The sequence below is a fragment of the Cervus elaphus genome, chromosome 14 (assembly GCF_910594005.1).
Source record: "Cervus elaphus chromosome 14, mCerEla1.1, whole genome shotgun sequence".
Taxonomy (NCBI): domain Eukaryota; kingdom Metazoa; phylum Chordata; class Mammalia; order Artiodactyla; family Cervidae; genus Cervus; species Cervus elaphus.
The window spans coordinates 52,207,849-52,225,048 of record NC_057828.1 but is presented as its reverse complement, the minus strand read 5'-3'; the positions used below and the strand labels follow the sequence as shown (position 1 = coordinate 52,225,048).

Below are 17,200 nucleotides of genomic sequence, written 5' to 3'. Positions count from 1 at the left end.
GCAATGGCCTCTCAGTGCAGCCCAGCTGGTAGGACCCTTTTCTGATTCAGGCCATGTCTCCATGGGGCTCCACATTTGAGGGACCCTGCACCAATTGCCACCCAGTGAGGATGGCCTTCTCCAGAAGGTCCCCTGACTGGGAGAGCTCCTGGTCAGGTGTGAGCCACTGGAGAGGTTCATAGGAGGGACCAAATGTGTCACCAGTGGACAGACAGTGACCAGAATGTGGCCACTGGGGATGCCTGTTCTCAGTGTCCGGGAAGGAACTGATCCATATTCCAAGACCCCAGGGAGGGACACTTTGCCTGGTCCTGAGTCCTGCAAGGCTGCTGCCGCTGGGGGCCGGGCCATGGGGCTTTGAGGACTGGTATCAGGAGCAGAGATATCCAGCTTGGGCCCACGTGTCCCCCAGCGCCCCGCCCACACCCCCACCTGCTGGGGGCGGAGGCACTTCCTTATCCCAGCCAGCGGCCTCTGGCTTCCGAGCTTCGTCCAGCTCTGGCCTCCGATTGGCTGCTGAGTGAGCATGGGGAGGTGGGGAAGCGTGCCTGCCCTTGGGGCCCCTACCCTCGTCCCAACCCGGTCCCATAAAAGCACCGCCACTACCGCCTTCCTGCCGCCCTCCTGCACCAGGCGCCCCAGCCCTTGGCGTGACCCCGTGAGTACCCCCAGAGTGAACCCTGATCCGGGTCTGGTGAGACTGCAGCGCAGGGCGTCCCTGGGGGTTCCTGCAGGGTCCAGCGGACGCCTCGCGCTACCGCTCTGTTCTCCCTCCTGTTCGAGCAGTTTGCCCGGCGCTGTCAGGTCGGAGCCGGGGAAGGGACGTGCTGGAGATGGCGGTGGTACCATCCCTGGTGCGCTTTGCGTCCGTCCTGGCGAGGGTCGAGGAGGGGTGTCACCCAAACCCGGAGGTCGGGCCCCAGATAGCCCTCGCTCCCCCCGCGCAGTCCCCAGCTGGGTTCACTCTCCCTGACACTGTTCACACTGCGGATGGATCCAGGGAAAGCGTGACCTGCGGCCTCCGAGAAGCCTTCCGGACCTCTCCCTGCACCAAGTGAGGATGGAGACCTAGGAGGAGCTGAAGAGAGACTTGCGGAAGAACCGCCACCCCCGCCGCCCCAGAACCGCACGCGAACGCACTCCCCTCCCACTAGGGTGCGGATGAGGCCCAGGTCGGGGCTTAGCCGTGACGGCCAGGTGCAGTGCTCCTCCCGATGAAGGCAATGTGGATCCCCCCCTTTTCCCGCCAAGGCTGAGCAGCCCGACCTGCCACTGTCCACTGTGGGCTGTGCCCAGGCCTTCACCTTGAAGAGGAGTCCTGGGGACAAGGGTTTTGTATATTACAAAAGCGGTAAATGACCAAGTTTGTCCACGGCAGGGAGTGGGGTGGGGCCGGGGCGGGTGTGCCTGGTCATCCCAGCGGGGCCCTGCAGCTCCACCTCTCCTTCTTTCAGGCTGGGAGAGGACTGGATGCTTTATGTTAGAGAGGGAGTGAGGTGGTGGTGTGCTGTGCCCTTGAAGGGTGTGCCCACCTGCTGGACATCAGTGGGCTAAGGGGCACATGCCATCTCCGTGGCATACAGGGGTATGCATTGCAGAGGCGCAGGGTTCATACCATGTGTGTCTCAGCACTGGACCACGTGGAGCTTGAATAAAGGTCCTGGTCTGCAGACTCCACCTGAGTCTCTGCCCCACCCTCAAGGGGACCACCACCCCTGAGATTCGGGGTCCCTGCCTAGGGCATGGGGAGGGGTCTGGGCCTCCAGGGGTGGGGCATTGTGCCAGGGTGTCCTGGGCTGGATCCCTGCTCTGCTGACCTCTTCCCTGGAACCGTGGTCATTGCCCAGTCCACTCCCTCAGCCTTTAAGGACAGAGAAGACCCTCTGTCTTCTGGGGCTGCTGTGAGCCAGGCCTCCTAGGGGGAGCCTCCTGTCTCTGTGAGCTCCCTATGGTGCCCACGATGTGGGTTCTGAGCCAGGGCGACATTGTCCCCAGTTCACGGCAGAGCATTCCTAGTGTGACCCAGCTGACCCAGGGACCCTGATAAGGACACACTGGGAATTGGGTGGGGGTGGGCTGGCCCTAACCTCCCTCCCTCCCTTTCTGCCCCTGCGGTGGCTGCCCAACGTTACTGAGCAGAGCAAGGACTGGGGCTCCCCCAGGTACCTCTTCGTGGACCCCTCAATCCTGCCCCCATCTGTTCCCCACGATTAGAGCCCCCTCCTCCCTTGGTGGCAAGGCTGAGAAGTCACGGGTCCTGGGCCCAGCCTGTGTCCTGCACTGAACCGGGATGGGAGGGGGCGGGGGGTCACAATCTTAAAGGGAGTGTGGCCCCAGGCTCCTTCCCCCGCCCGCCCCTCCGTGCTCCTTGACTAAAGTCCATTCAGGAAAGACCGGGGCACAGATCTGGGGTTTGCTGCCCCCTGGTGTCTCCTGGCCTGGTCCTGCCGCCTGGCGGCTTCCAGAAGGGAAGGGGCTCCGAGTTCCCTCGCTTCTCAGTAGAGGTGGAGGTGGAGGGTCCCTGGGCCCAAGCCTGCCCCAGGGCAGGTGCAGACAGACAGCCAGGGGCCGCCCCCGCCTGGGTGGGACTTCAGTCAAGCTCTGGAAAAGGGGTGGGATTATGCGGAGAGCAAGCAGGAGTCAGAGAAGGTGTTCAGCGGGCAGAGGTGGTGACCACAGCAGCGGGCAGCAGCCTTGTGGATGGCGCCACTGCCTCTGTGCCTGGAGTGGCTCCAGATGGTGGGGTTGTGAGCCATCCCCCACCCCTATGAAGGTTTCCTCCTCTGAGCCCCCTGCTCCACACTCAGGGCTCCAGTTACTCCCCCTACCAGCAGGTCACTCCTCTGGGGGAGGGGGCAGCCACCAATGGGCCATCCCTCTGCCCCATTCCCCAGCATCCAGTAGGTGTTTAATAAATGTGGGTTACACAGAGCTTGGCTTCCTGGAGGCCTGAGGAGCCTGGACTCAGTGTAAGGCCCACTGGCTCAGAGCCCTCCAGTTTCCCTATCAAAGGCGGGCAGAGACCCTCAGCTGTGCAGCGGGTGACCGCCTGGTCCCTGGGCCCTGGAGGGTCCCCCTTCCCGCCAGCCTATCTGGGTACCTTGGCCCAGGGGCGGGAATGGGGCCGTGGACACGGTCCTCTGCTTCCGGGTCAATTGGGCAGTTGGTTAGCGTGGCTGGCTGGCGAATCCAGGGAGCCAATCTGTCATGTGTCAGATATCTCAGCAGCAGAATGTGGGGGATAGGTTGACCATGTCCATGTCACAGGCGGTGGAGACTCAGGGCTGCCTCACAAGTGCTGCTCAAAAGGGCAAGAACGCATGAGTTGAGGGTGGGGAGCCTCTCACCAGGCTGTGGCCACACAACATTCCCCTCATGTCCCAGGTTTTCTTTGTGAAATGAAGCCTGTGACCACGTTGAAACAAAGGAGACAGGCCGGGGTGAGCATCTTTTAAATGTCCTGATAACAGTTCGGGGGAAGGACATGATCATGGTTCACATTTAAAAAGGAAACCATAGCTCTTGAAGGTGGACAACACCAGCTCCCAGGCCCTGGGGCCCCACCCACCAGCGTCACCTCCTGGAGGCAGTGGTTCCTTTTTCTGGCCAAGGAAGGAAGCTGGAGCAACACCCTGGGGTGGCATCTCAAGGTGCAGGGTCCATGGCCCAGGAGCCTGGCTACCTGTTGGCCAACTCTTCCTGTGTGTAGCTGCAGACCTTTAGTTCACATGCTTCCTTTTATTTATATTCTTTTAGTTGAATGTTTTGTGTGGAGATAATTCACAAGGAAATGTACAGAACAACACAGAAGGAGCTCATGCACCCTTCACCATCAGTAATACCTCACAAAACTATAGTGCAGGGGGACTTCCGTGGCTGGCCGTGGTTAAGAATCCATGCTTTTGTTGCAGGGGTGAGGGGGCGTGGGTTTGATCCCTGGTCTCGCATGCTGCATGGCACAGTCGGGGGGTGGGGAGACCAACTATAGTACAGGGATCAGATTGGGGGTGCCGATTGGGTCCAGATATAGAACATTCTAAAACTGTGCGAGGATCACTCCTGCTTTCTTTGCAAACAAAACGTTATTGAATCATTAATTTCAGATTGTGATAAAACATACATACATACGACAAGTTACCACCTTAGCCATTTCTAAGTGTGTAATTCTGCGACCTTAAGGATATAAATATTGCTGTTCAGCCATCCGCACTATCCGTCTCCAGAACTTTTTCATCATCTCCATAGAAACTCTGTCCCCATTAAGCACTCATTCCCCTTCCCCCTCTTCACCTGCTATCTCTGTGGACTTGGCTGCTCTAGACGCTCACGTGACTGGAGTCATTCGGTGCTTGTCCCTTGACGTCAGCTTGTCACGTAGCATCATGTCCTCAAGGTTCATCCGCACTGTGGCAGGTGCCGGAGCTTTATCCCTTCTTCTGGATGAATAACCCTCCCTTGTGTGGGGGTGCCATTCCTCTGTGGCTGGATTCCCAGGTGTCTTCCACCTTTTGGTGACAAAGGTGACTAACTCTGCTGTGCCACGTGAGTGAGCAGAGTGCTGGACATGGCCCCTGGGGGCAGGACTAGGCCTGATTCATTTCTGAATCCCACAGTCCAGGGCTGAGGAGTGGGGGCCCATTGTGGAGGGTAGGAAGTGGGTGGTGCAGCAGGCAAGGAATACCTGGCAAGACTTCCTTCTGGGGACAGTATGGGGCCCCCAGGGCTGTCCTGGTCACCTGGCCTTGACCAGCAGTGAATGTTAATCCATATCCTCATCAGCTTTTTTCTTGTAAAAGTGAAAATGCAGTTCCGAAAACTCACAGCCTGCAGAAGAGGATAGAGGAGAAAGTGGAGGTTGTCTGTGGCAGCCCTTCCCCCTCCCCCCACACTCCTATCCCTCCATCCCCCATCCCCAGATCCAGAAGCTTTATCAGGCAAATGGGCCCATGGTGGGTGCCTTCCCTGAAAAACGGTGTCCCCACACAGGGGGATTTGGTGAGGAGTTTTACAGCAGTGGTTCAGGGGTGGGATTGCTAATAAGGATCAGGGTGCGGGCAGGGCCTGTACTCCTTTAATTTGGCCTCAGTTGCTCTCCTCCATTGTCCCCTTCCTTCCCTGATTAGCAACTGTCTGAATCTGCTCTTTGGAAGTCAGGGAAGGTTATGGAAGCTCGAATCTTTTCCTTACAAACAAGAAATGGTGGACACAGGAAGTCTTCCGTGCCTGGGAGCCCCAGAGGCTCTGATAGGTCTCACTGTCAGGGACACAGTAAGTCGATGATGGAGCATCTCAGTACATCCCGCTGAGCGGGTGGAGTGAGGCTGGAACTGAGGCTGAGGAAGGAAGGAGCAGCAGTCACTGCATCAGCAGGGTCACCTATGTGGCCTGACTGCGATTGTGTTCCGTCTGTGGTCAGATCTGGTTGGTGTTGCAGTTGTGACCGTCTGCAGTCTGACCTGGTTGGCGTGTCTTTGTGGGCATTGGCTGTGCTGTGCTGTTGTTCTGTTCACTAGGAGAGCAGTGAGGTGGACAAGCGGCTCTCCTCGACCTCACTGTTGCCCATCAGGTTTGTTCTGAGTCTCTGCTTGGTGCCAGGTGCTGGGGACACAGACAACACTGAACGAGGGGGAAAGTTTGTGACCCTTGGGAATTGCATTCTGCTCCAAGACTGTTTGCCCTGAGTCCCATCTACTCTCAGGAGGTGGGTAGGAGGGAGGGGCGCTGGTCCCAGGGGACTGGTGTGCTCCTAAGAAGAGAGACATGGGGGATGTGGGTGAAGACATGGCAAGAAGGCAGCCATCTGCAAGCCAAGGAGGGAGGCCTCAGGCCAACCCTGGACACCTTGATCTCAGACTTCCAGCCTCCAGACCAGTGAAAAATGAGTTTTTCTTGTTTAAGCCCTCCAGACTCAGGTACATTGCCATGGCAGCCCTCACCACTAGCCCTGCCCCCTTCCAGGCAGGCCCCGGCCCCATTCAAGCATCCCTGATCTCTGTCACTCATGGTGACGTCTGCCTGCTCCCAGATTTCATATCAGTGCAGACATGCAGCCTGGCTCTTCACTCAGCATAGTGACTGCAGGGTTCCTCTGATGCTGTGTGCACCAAGACTCATTGTCTTATTGCTGAGTAGGGTCCCATTGTACGAATATGCCACGTTTTATGTGTCTACTCATCTATCTGGATGGTGTGCTGCTCTTGGTTGTTACTGGGAAAGCTGCTCTGAACTTCTGTAAACAAGTTCTGATGTGGACTTGTGTGCAGGCTAGGTCGCTTCAGTCGTGTCTGACTCTGTCACCCTATGGACTGTATGTCGCCCTCCAGCCTCCTCTGTCCATGGGATCCTCCAGGCAAGAATACTGGAGTGGGTTGCCATTTCCTCCTCCACGGGATCTTCCCGACCCAGGGATCGAACAAGCGTCTCAGGTCTCCTGCATCGGCAGACGGGTTCTTTACCACTAGGAACCACCTGGGAAGCCCTCTGGTGTGGACACGTCTTCTCACTTCTCTTCCCTATTTACCCAGGAGGGGAATTGCCCGGTCCTGTGTTAGGTGTGTCTGTAAGTTCCTAACAACTTGCCAATCCGTGGTCCACAGTGGCCGTTCCATGTTCCACTCGTCCCTGGGAGTGATGAGATTCCCAATGGCTCTGTGTGCTTGTCAGCATTTGGTCAGACGTTAATCTTGGCTGTTCCGTTGGTTTCACTTTGCATTTCCCTGTTGACTCATGATGTTGCACTGCTTTGCCGGTGCTCTCTATTCATCTTCTTGGGTTTGACGGATTGTTCGAATCTCTGCAAATTGGATTGTCTTACTGTAACAGTTCCCTGGTGGCCCAGATGGTAAAGAATCCGCCTGCAATTCGGGAGACCTGGGTTTGATCTCTGGGTTGGGAAGATCCCCTGGAGGAGGGCATGACAACCCACTCTAGTATTCTTACCTGGAGAATCCCCATGGACAGAGGAGCCTGAAGGGCTACAGTCCTTGGGGTCGCAAAGAGTCAGACATGACTGAACGACTAAGCGCAGACCCTGTAACAGTTATATCTTTTGGCTCCAAGATATTAATGTATGCGATGTATTTTTTCCCTGCAGGTGATTTGCCTTTGCTCCAGCCCCTCTACAGGTTGGGCCATGGCCAGCAGTGTCACCACCCCCTCCAGATCTCACCAAGAGTGGACCCGGTCACACTGCTCAGCACACATCCTTCCTCACTATACACCTTTCTCACCTTGTCCCCTGGACTCCCGGGGCTCCTATTCATCCTTCAGAGCCCTGCCTGGCATCTGCTGCCCAGAAGTGAGCCTTCAGCACATGAAGCTACTTTGGCTTTTTAAAACATTTTATTTTTTAAAAAAGATTTACTTATATTTTTGGCTGTCCTGGGTCTTTGTTGCTGTGCACCGTATTTGTCTAGTTGCAGTGAGTGGGGGCTGCTCTACTTGCTGTGTGAGGGCTTTCCATTGAAGTGGTTTCTCTTGTTTTGGAGCATGGGCTCTAGGTGCTCGGGCTCAGTAGTTGTAGCTCGTGGGCTCTAGAGCTCAGGCTCAATAGTTGTGACACCTGGGGTTAGTTGCTCCACGGCGCGTGGGATCTTTCCTGACCAGGGATTAAACCCGTGTCCCCTGCTTTGGCAATGGACTTTTAACCACTAGACCACCACAAAAACCTTACTTTGACTTTTAGACTTGGCTTCCTCACTAGACTATGAGCCCCAGGAGGCCATCCAAGGCCTTGCAACCCAATGCTGGTGTGTAGTGGTGAGGGGGTGGGGCAGGGGGAGGATGGTCCAGCCAGCAGTGCGGCTCCCCATTCAGGCTTTGACTCACTGATTCGTGTGGGTAATGTCGGAGCAGTCCAAGAGCAAGTTGGAAAAACATTTCCAGACACAGAGCATTTCAGAAGGGAGTGAGTTTATTAAGAACAAAGAGCAGAGATAATGTGGGCACTGCAAGCGCAGTGGGCCGACCTCCTGACAAACCAGGGAAAATGGACAGTTTTTGTGGGTTAATAGCCAATTGTTATAACAAAATTCCTGCTGGATGGTTGGCATTAGGTGATTGGTTAGGGAGCTATAGGGTGCTTACTGGAGTGGATCTTTGCCTAATGGGGAGTCAGGAAGCTCCTTAGTGATCATCAGGGGCTTTTGGCAACAGTTACAAAGGGGCTCAGTCAGTTTCAGAGGTGACCTTGGTTCTGGGCTCTGCTTCTGTGGCCTTGGGGGCAGGCCTCAACAGGTAAGTCCTGCTCCTTGCTGTGCCTCAGTTTCTCTACCTGCCCAGCATGGGCAGGGTGAATGAAACGATCTCTGAGGATGTATCAGATGTGGGGGGGATTCAAGATGTTGGGGTAGTCCCATCTGGAGGAGTACCCCAGGAGATGGGAGGACAGTGAGGGTGTGGGAGGGAGCAGAGGAGGTGCTAGCGCCCCAGACCAGGCCATAGACCCCTGCTGTACTATTGGGGTTCCAGAATGTTCTAAAGCACTCCTCAGCGTCCATCATGGCTGAGCCAAGGCTTCAGGGGGGCGCAACCTTCACTGGAAACCCCCAGGTGCCTGCAGGCAGCAGGGAGACAGTGTCTGTGTAAATAGTGGGGCAGGAGCCCAATCTGATGTACCCTCCCAGGGGGATGAGAGCTGTGTTGGTGGGCGTCTCACAGGGGCTCCCAAGCTGCTGGGTCGAATGCCCTCCACGCTGCCTCCAACCCCTGGAGTCCATGGGGCTGGAGGCCGGTCTGGGGGCCAGCTCTGCCTCTGAGCTCTGGGAAGCCTTGTGGAACAGGAAGGTGGTCAATCCCTGCCTCACCCTCATGACTGAAACCCTGCCGTATCCCAGGTTCTCCTCCTCAGGCTCCCCTGGAAATGGAAGTAGGTGGTGACCATGAACATGTGGTGGCTGCTAGCCAGTTCTACCAGCAGAACTCCTGCCCGGGGAGAGCTGGGCAAAAATGGCTGACCCATGTGCCTGCAGCCTGGGGATGTGACCTTCCCGTGGAGTCCTGCCCTCCCAGTGTCCTGCTCTGTGGGAAGCGGGGCTCCTCACACCCTCCTCCTGCAGCCCAGAGGTCCCTGTCCCCAGGCCAGCTCCCTGTCCATCTAAGGACTGCCGAGGAGCTGAGAAGCCTGGGTGGGGACAGCCCCAAGACCCACTGGACAGGAAGATCGGGGTTCAGATCTGAGCACAGTTGGCCAGGGTTGCGGGGGAGAGTCTGGGCGAGGCTTGTCCCTTTCTGAGCCCCATCTCCCTTTCAGCTAAGTGGAGCAAAACTGTCCAGCCCAGTCCTTTTCCAGAGACAGGTGGGGGTGGACACAGTGGGGAGCCCCTGTGGTCATCAGAGATGGCTCAGTACACCCTGCTGCAGCTCACGGGTCCTCCAGTGGTCGGGGAGGAGCCACCCTCTGCAGAGCTGAGGGAAATGGGGTAAACAGCCAGAACCACAGCCTGGCAGAGGTGGGGACACGCACTGGGCATGCTGCATGGGGGCTGCTGGTGCTTCTCTGGAGGACTGGTTACTGTTTCTGCAGAGTCTGAGACAGGTAACCGGGAAGCCAAGCTGAGCTCTTTGGTGGGCTCAGTGTTGTGGGAGGAGCAGGTGGGCTCTCTGGGGGTCAGAGCAAGGGGAGGGGCAGATGACCTTGGGGGTCACCTGCTTCTATAGGAACTCTAATGCATGAGGGAGGGGCCAGGAAGCGGGTTCACTGGGTGAGGCAGGGGGAGGATCTGTGATTGTGGGGGGCCTCACCTCCCCACTTATGTGCCCCTCCCCTTGTGGCTCAACCAGTAAAGAGAATTTCTGCAGTGCAGGAGACCTGGGTTCATTCCCTGGGTTGGGAAGATCCCCTGGAGAAGGGCATGGCAACCCACTTAGTAGTCTTGCCTGGCAAATCCCATGGACAGAGGAGCCTGGCGGGATATAGTCCATGGGGTCGCAGAGAGTCAGACACGACTGAGTGACTAACACTCACTTTCACTCTCCCTCCTTCGACCTGGTCAGCTCTTGCCGCCCACACAGGCTGCACCCCTCCCAGCCTGACACTGGTCTCCCCAGTGGTCTCTCGCCTGAGCATAGCCTGCACCTGACTCTGAGCTGTCAACAAGGGGCCTGCTCCATCGGCAGCTGTGGGCCCAGGGGACACTGGGGAGTGGGGAGCAAACCCTTCCTGCCTCAGGTGACCCCTGTGTGGCTTTCCAGGGCACTGCAGCCAGGGTCTGAAGGGTCCTGAGGGGGGACATGGAGCCTCTGTGAGATGGGGTCCACCACTCTGGTGCCCGGGGCGCAAGGCTGACACTGGGAGCCTGGCGAGACCCCGAGCCTCTGCCTGTCTCACCAGCCAGCCTTGTCCCCACTCCTACCCCTTGGGTGCACCCCAGTGACCCCCTCTCCTCCCAGTCCCTGCCTGGGCCATGTCCCTGTCCTGACCTCACTTGGCCTCTGTCCCCTAGATCTCCTGGATTGACCCATGTTGCTGGTACCCAGTCACCCTGACCTCAGGAGAGCCAGACCCACCCTCAGCAGAAGACCCCTCTGTGGGCCCCTCCCCAACAGCTCCACTCAGGGGTCTCAGGTGACCCCACTGCAGGTAAGGGTGTTCCCTGGCCTGGCTGCACTTGGCTGGAATGTGCCTTGGGGTGGGGCCCTGTGGCTGGCGCCCATCTCCACCCCCAGCTGGCAGCCGGTCTTGGGTGATAAGCCTAGATACTCCTGCAGCCGGGTGGAGACCACCTGCTCCTGGCCAGTGCGGCTCCCCTGCCAGTCCAGCCGTCACTCCTCAGGGAGGCCCCTGACGGCCAGGCAGAACCCGCTCTGGAACTAGGACACCCTGGCGGGGCTTCTCCCAGCCCCCGGCTCAGAGCAGTCTGTCTCTCTTGCCGGCCGGGCCTGCTGAGCCCCAGGCCCAGTGCAGGCCTGCAGGGAGGTTGATGAGCTGTCCAACCTAGAGGGCCTTGGGATCCCTGGGGGTGGGGTTCCCACTCTGCCACAGGGAGGCTGTGGCTTGAGCAGGGCAGTCATACTCAGCCATTTCTGGAGCTGGTCTTGGGTCCACTGTGGCATTTCTGCAGAGCGTGGTCAGCGGCAGGGCTGCTGCCCCATTTCACAGAGATAGAGACTGAGGCCAGTGCCATCTCCCTTAGGCGCTGTACCTCCTCCTCCTGCATCGCTGTGTCCTGGCAATGACCCTGGGCAAAGAGGAGGAGATGGGGGCTGGGTGCTGCCCGAGAGCAGCCCTGGAGGGACCTCCTCTGAGGGGCTGTTTCTGGGGGTCAGCACTATGCGCTGAGGGCAGACACCCCACCCCCCCGGGTCCAGGAGCCCCTCCATTCACAGCGCCCACCAGCAGCGGCATGAAGCTCCTGACAGGGGCACAGATGGGGCACCCCTGTGGCTCCCATTCTTTCCCCCGAGATCCTCACAGCCACACTGCACAGGGAACCTGGCCTGGGTACCTGCCAGTTCATTTTTGGCCAGAGCCTGGGGCTCAGAGCGGCCCCTGTGAGAGAACCAGGCCCCAAGAGGGCCTGACATTCTTGCAGAATGATCTGACATACCCCAGCAGGCTCACTGTGGGGCCAGGAAGAGCTCAGGTGCCTTTAGGTCCCTGTGGGTGGGGCGTACCTGCTGGAAGTATCCAGGTGGCAGTGGTGGGCGGGCCCCCTCTGCCCTGTCAGCCCTGAGTGCCCTCGGACCCCTGGGTGGCAGGGTACCAGGTAAAACAGCCCTGGGGGGAGTTGCCTGGTATGCTGTGTGCTCCCCGCACCCTGGGGAAGCCCACCATCCCCCCCTCAATGCCTGATCAAGGGTCTGCAGTGCCATCTGTGACCTGGGTAGGAAGCTGACCCTAACGCCGAAATCCTGCTGCCAACTGATGCATGCGCTTATTCCAGGCAGATGTGCTTCAGCACAGAGGGTACCACATGTGGCCGCCATCAAGACCACTTCTGTGATAGCAGGAATGGGGATGACCGTCCTGGGGCTGGCCCCACGCCATCTGCAGAGCAGGCCAGAGGTCTCAGGAGAGAGGTGAGCTGAAGAGGCTGGGTGCCCTGATCCCCAGGTCTCTGGCCAGCACAAGAGCAGCCTAGTCCCCTGAAACCCTCTGAAGACACAGACCCCAGATCCAAGCCTGAGGTGGCAAGCCCAGCTCCCCCTCCTGACCTGGGTCCTTGGGCCCTTCTGCCCGTCCCTCTCATTGCTCAGGCACTGAGTGGTAGGACAGGCCATGAAAACTGCCCTCCTGGGATCCTCTCTCCTGCCAGGACCCTGGAGGAGTGCCAGCCCCAGATCCAGTAGGTGGTCCTCCTGGTCTTAGCCCCATGTTCCTGGGAGGTAAGGGCCCTCCCCCAGCAGAAAGCCCACAGGCCTCACCCTGGCTGCTCCCCGTCATATGCCAGCATCCAGAAGACGTCACCTGCACCCTGGGCTCACACACACATCACCCCAGCAGAGAGAGCCAGAGCCAGCAGGTACCGGTTTCCTGGAGGTGGATGATGGCCCTTCTGTGGAGCGGATGCAGAGGGGTGCTGCTGCCCCTCCTGTGGTTCTGAGGTCAGGGCTGGGGGAGGGCTCCAGGGGTCCTGTAAGGGAGGTTCTGGAAGTGAGGAGCCCTCTCCTGCAGCGGGACCCCCACAGGCTGATCCCCTGGCCCCCGAGCTGACCTGGGTGCTCAAAGACTCTGGAGGGAGCCTGCGGTCACCGGGCAGCGGGGGGACTGCCACAGTTAGGGAGTCTGAGGGTCCTCTCTTCCCACCCTGCACCCCTTTCCTCTTCCCAGGTCTGTCCCTCTGTCTGCGGCGTTGGCTCCAACCTGACACGGTTCTCTCCATACTCCTCCTCCTCTGGGTCTGTCTCTCTCCCACTCTGGGTCTTGAGGCCTCACTCTCCTCTCTTCCTTGCCCTCCCCTTTCCCATCTCTCCTTCCTCACTCCATCCTGTTCTCCCTCCTCCAGCTCCCTCCTCTTGTCCCCACCCCCACCTGCCACCCTCCACCCCAGCATGGGGGCCGGAAAGTCAGATAGACCTGCGTTCACACCCAGAGCTGCTCACTAACCATGTCACCCAGGCCACTGCCTCTGCCTCTCTGAGCAGAGAGGCAGCTGTGGGGCCGGGGACCCTTGTGGGCATATGAGCCTCAGGCCGTCCAGCTGCTTTATTCAGGGAAGAAAATCAGTGGATAAAGAGCTTGATGAGAAATAGGATATTTACACAGTCTCAACATGTCTCCTGGAGCAGGCTCATTGCTTCTCATGACTTCCCAGAAAGTTTGAGGAGAAACAGATTTATAGAATCTCAAATCATCTCCCTCCAAATATATATATATTTTAAATTAATTAAGTTTTGGTCATGCTAGGTCTTTGTTGCTGCGCAGGCTTTCTTGGGTTCTGGTGAGTGGAGGGCTAGTCTTTGTTGCAGAGCTCAGACTTCTCATTGCAGTGGTGGAGCATGGGCTCTAGGTGCAAGGGCTTCCGTGGCATGGCTCCCGGGCTCTAGAGGGCGGGCTCAGTAGCAGTGGCTCACGGGCTTAGCTGCTCCCCGGGACGTGGAATCTTCCTGGACCAGGGATCGAGCCTGTGTCTCCTGCATTGGCAGGCAGATTCTTTACCACTGAGCCCCAAGGGAAGTCCCAAATATATTTTTCAATAACAAACTAAGGGAATTCCCTGGCTGTCCAGTGGTTAGAACTTGGGGCTTTCACTTCTGTGGACCCTGGTTGGAGATCTAAGGGGGCGTCGGTGGCTCAGACAGTAAAGAGTCTGCCTGCAATGCAGGAGACCTGGGTTCGATCCTTGGGTTGGGAAGATCTCCTGGAAGAGGAAATGGCAACCCACCCTAATATTCTTGCCCGAAAGATCCCCTGGACAGAGGAGCCTGGTAGGCTACAGTCCGTGGGGTCACAAGAGTCAGACGTAACTTAGCGACTAAGCCACCAGAAGAGCCTGGTGGGCTACTGTCCATGGGGTCCTAAAGAGTTGGACATGACTGAGCGACTAACACTTTCACTTTTTCTGGGGAACTAAGATCCTGCAAACTTCGTGGCCAAAACCCAACCAACCAACAAAACAAAGAAACAAACGTAAGAAAGGAGGAAATGGAGCTGAACATGGCTCTTGTTTAGAAATCCCTTCCGAATGTGATATTCCCTACGAGGCTGCATTCAGGCCCACCCTGTCCAGTCCAGCCCCAGGAGGGAGGGGCCCAGAGAACTACTGGGGCTCAGGGGCTGGGGAAACAGGGGGGTGTGGCGCCACGAGGGGCTGGTGGTTGCCGCCTCACAGGGCTGGCTCAGTGCTTGCGCTGCTCAGGGGTGAGGGGCGGGCTCAGGCTGCCTGTGGCTGATGAGGATGTGGGTGGTGGTGGGGTCAAGCCCTTTGAGTAGTAGCCCCTTTCTCTGCAGGGTGGAGTCTGAAGCAAGCTCAGGAGGGGTCCCACCAGCTCCCTTTGCCTCCACACTTGGGCCTGGGTGACCTGAAGCCCCCAGCAGGCACGATCCGAGATACCTCAGGTGTCTGCGTCCTGGCCCCTTTGTCAGCAGGTCGGCCCCTCCCAGTGACCTCGGTTGCTGTGCCCTCCACAGCCCCTGCAGTGACATCCAGCAGGGCTTGCAGCTCCTGGGGAGCCGTGTCCATTTTTTATCCTGCGGGATGCATTCATTAGGCTCGGCCCAGCTCCAGCCCCCAGGTGTCTCAGGGCCCCTGTTTCTAAGGGAGGAGCTGGGTCTCTCTTTCCAGGTTTTCAGGCAGGGCTCTAGACAAAGGGCCCAGGAGCACCAGAGGCCTGGGAGCTTCTGCCCATCCTAGCAGCATCACCTGAGTTGGGTTGGAGGGACAGGCATTATCACCTGGAGAGAGACTCTCCCTCTGATGGGTCTCCTGTGAAACAGATACACCTGTCAGGAGGGGCCAAGCAAAGATGGGGGCCTCTCCCCAAGAAACTGACCCTTTCAGAGACAGGTGAGGCCAGGGGGACAGGGCTGCTTGCCAGCCTGACCCCCAATGGCCCAGGGCACATGAAGAGATACAGGGGCAACCCTGCCCACTTCCTCACTGCCAAACCCTGGTGCCTAGCTTGCCCCAGTCTGACCATCAGGCACAGAGTAGCGGGTCAGCACTTCAGCGAGGAGGGTCCCTCCACCTTTCAAGGAGGACATTGAGTGCTGCCTGGCTGGCCTGCTTGGAGACTGGAACCCGGGCAACCCAGGGTGAGGACATAGCAAGGATGTGCTGACACACCCTGAGATGACTGCCGACCTCCCTATTTTGGCTATCATTGTTGAGAATCTGCTCCTCTTCGGGTGTGCATGGGGCTTCCTAAAGGCCAGAGCTGGGTCTACGCAGCCCAGATCCTGGTGTCCAGCTGGGACCTGGTGCAGACGAGGAGCCCAGGGCAGGGCAGGAAAGAGGAGAAGGGAATAAATGAACAAACACAGCCCTGCTCACAGGACTGCTACATCTTTATCCCAGTGCCTCTCCCAGCTGCTTGCAGCCTGCCCTGTGCCCCCACTGCCCCCTCAGGGTGGACAGGAGCTTGAAGTCCATGGCAGTGAGTGGGCATCAGGGGGGCAGAGAGCTCCTTGGGCAGAGGCTTCCGCATCCTGTCCCCCTTGCCATTGAGAGACCTCATGACACGGTGGCTCTGGCTCCTCAGGAGGTCAGCATTCCCAAGGGGCAAGGAATGCTGGGGAGACTCTTGGGGTCTGCCTCCTCTGGGTCTGAGGGACGAAGCTTGGAGGGTCTCTGGGCTGTAACTCCTGGGGACCTGAGCCCGGATGGCCCACAGCTTTGCTCACCAGGTAACTTTCTGGTTTTCAGGCCTGGCCAGTGTATCATGCCAAGTCCCAGACGATAAACGCTCCAGGAGGAATGAGTCCTATGCCGTTGTGCTGTTAGTCCCAGGGCTTGCTTCCGTCTCAGAAGGGCTGCTGCACCCTGGAGAGACAAGAGGTGGGGTGTGGAACAACACACGTGGCACCTGGGTGCCCAATGCCCAGAGACCCCCAAGGTACCACGGCCTCCGGGGTTGCACTCCTGGCTTCGGGAACTGTGACATTTCCTGTTGTTTCTCCTTCCCTGGTGGACAAGGGGCTCCCTGCCACTGTTAGTCTCTGCATGGTCTTTCCTTCCTGCCTTCAATACCCAGAAAATGAAATCTTTCTCTTTTTGACATAGTAACTCAATTTTGGGGCCTGGACTTCCAGCCACCCCAGCACCCTCATCCTCCGAGGCCCAGGGGCAGGTTGGAGGCAGCAGCAGCCATCTTGGGCCTTCCTGTTCCCCCTGTTGGGGGCCCTGTGGAATACAGTGAGGTAGCAAGATGGGGTGCCCCTCTTCCCAAACCCCAGGTGGGCTGCTGGCTGTCGTTTCCTTCTCTAGCCAAGTCTGAAGCCTGGAGCCGCCAGAAACCGCAGACTCTCCATGGGGGTCAGGGGACAGCTAGGTGGGACTCCGCTGTCCGGCTTGCCTTGGCTCTACCTCTCAGCCTCCGTGCTAAGGGCCCTCGCTGATAAAGCTGAGCGATAGTGGAAGGCGCCGCAAGGCTGTGGCGAGGAATAAGACAAATTCACAAGGCACCTAGCAAACTGCTGTTGTTTCTTTCAGGTCTATTTCACCCGAAGTTTGGGGGTTAAAGCAGGTGTTTAGCTGGCATAATGGACAGTACTTTATGATGAAAGCCAGCACGGATGTGTAACTCAGAAAACGCTGCACTGTCATGGACATTCAAGATACGTTTTATCTTGGTCTTGTTAGACCACGGAAAAGCTAGGCCCTCGGGCTCCCTGGGCTCCTCCACCAGATGGGACCCCACCGGGATCCCAGGACCCTGGCCGCTCTGCCCCTTATCTTCCCGCACACCAGGATCCAGCCCGCTGCTCCGGGCAGAGCCCTGCACTCTGCCCAGGCGCGCCGCGTGCCTGGGGCTCGATTGCCAAGCTCCGCCCGCTACCAGCGGCACCTTTGGCTGGCGGGCTCACGCATATACAAAACCAAAGCACTAACAAGTACTAAGCAGGCCCGACCCTGCTTAGCATCCGAGATCAGACGAGATCGAGATCGGGCGCGTTCAGGGTGGTAAGGCCGTAGACAAGAAATGCAGAGGCTATTTTGCAAACGAGCCGCTGCAGTAGGCGGGGCCAGGGCGGAGCCAGGCCAGGGCGGAGCGGGGCCAGTGCACTCCCAAAGCAGGGCGTGCCCATGGCGGAGCGGGGCTA

At 58.2% G+C, this 17,200-nt stretch overlaps 1 long non-coding RNA gene across 1 annotated transcript; it reads left to right on the top strand.

Moving 5' to 3' along the window:
- Positions 1–528: 528 nt before the first annotated feature.
- LOC122708038 lies at positions 529–7,336 on the top strand. Its single transcript, XR_006344990.1, has 3 exons — positions 529–658; positions 1,001–1,351; positions 7,094–7,336. It is a non-coding gene; the product is annotated as an uncharacterized LOC122708038 (long non-coding RNA).
- Positions 7,337–17,200: the final 9,864 nt, after the last annotated feature.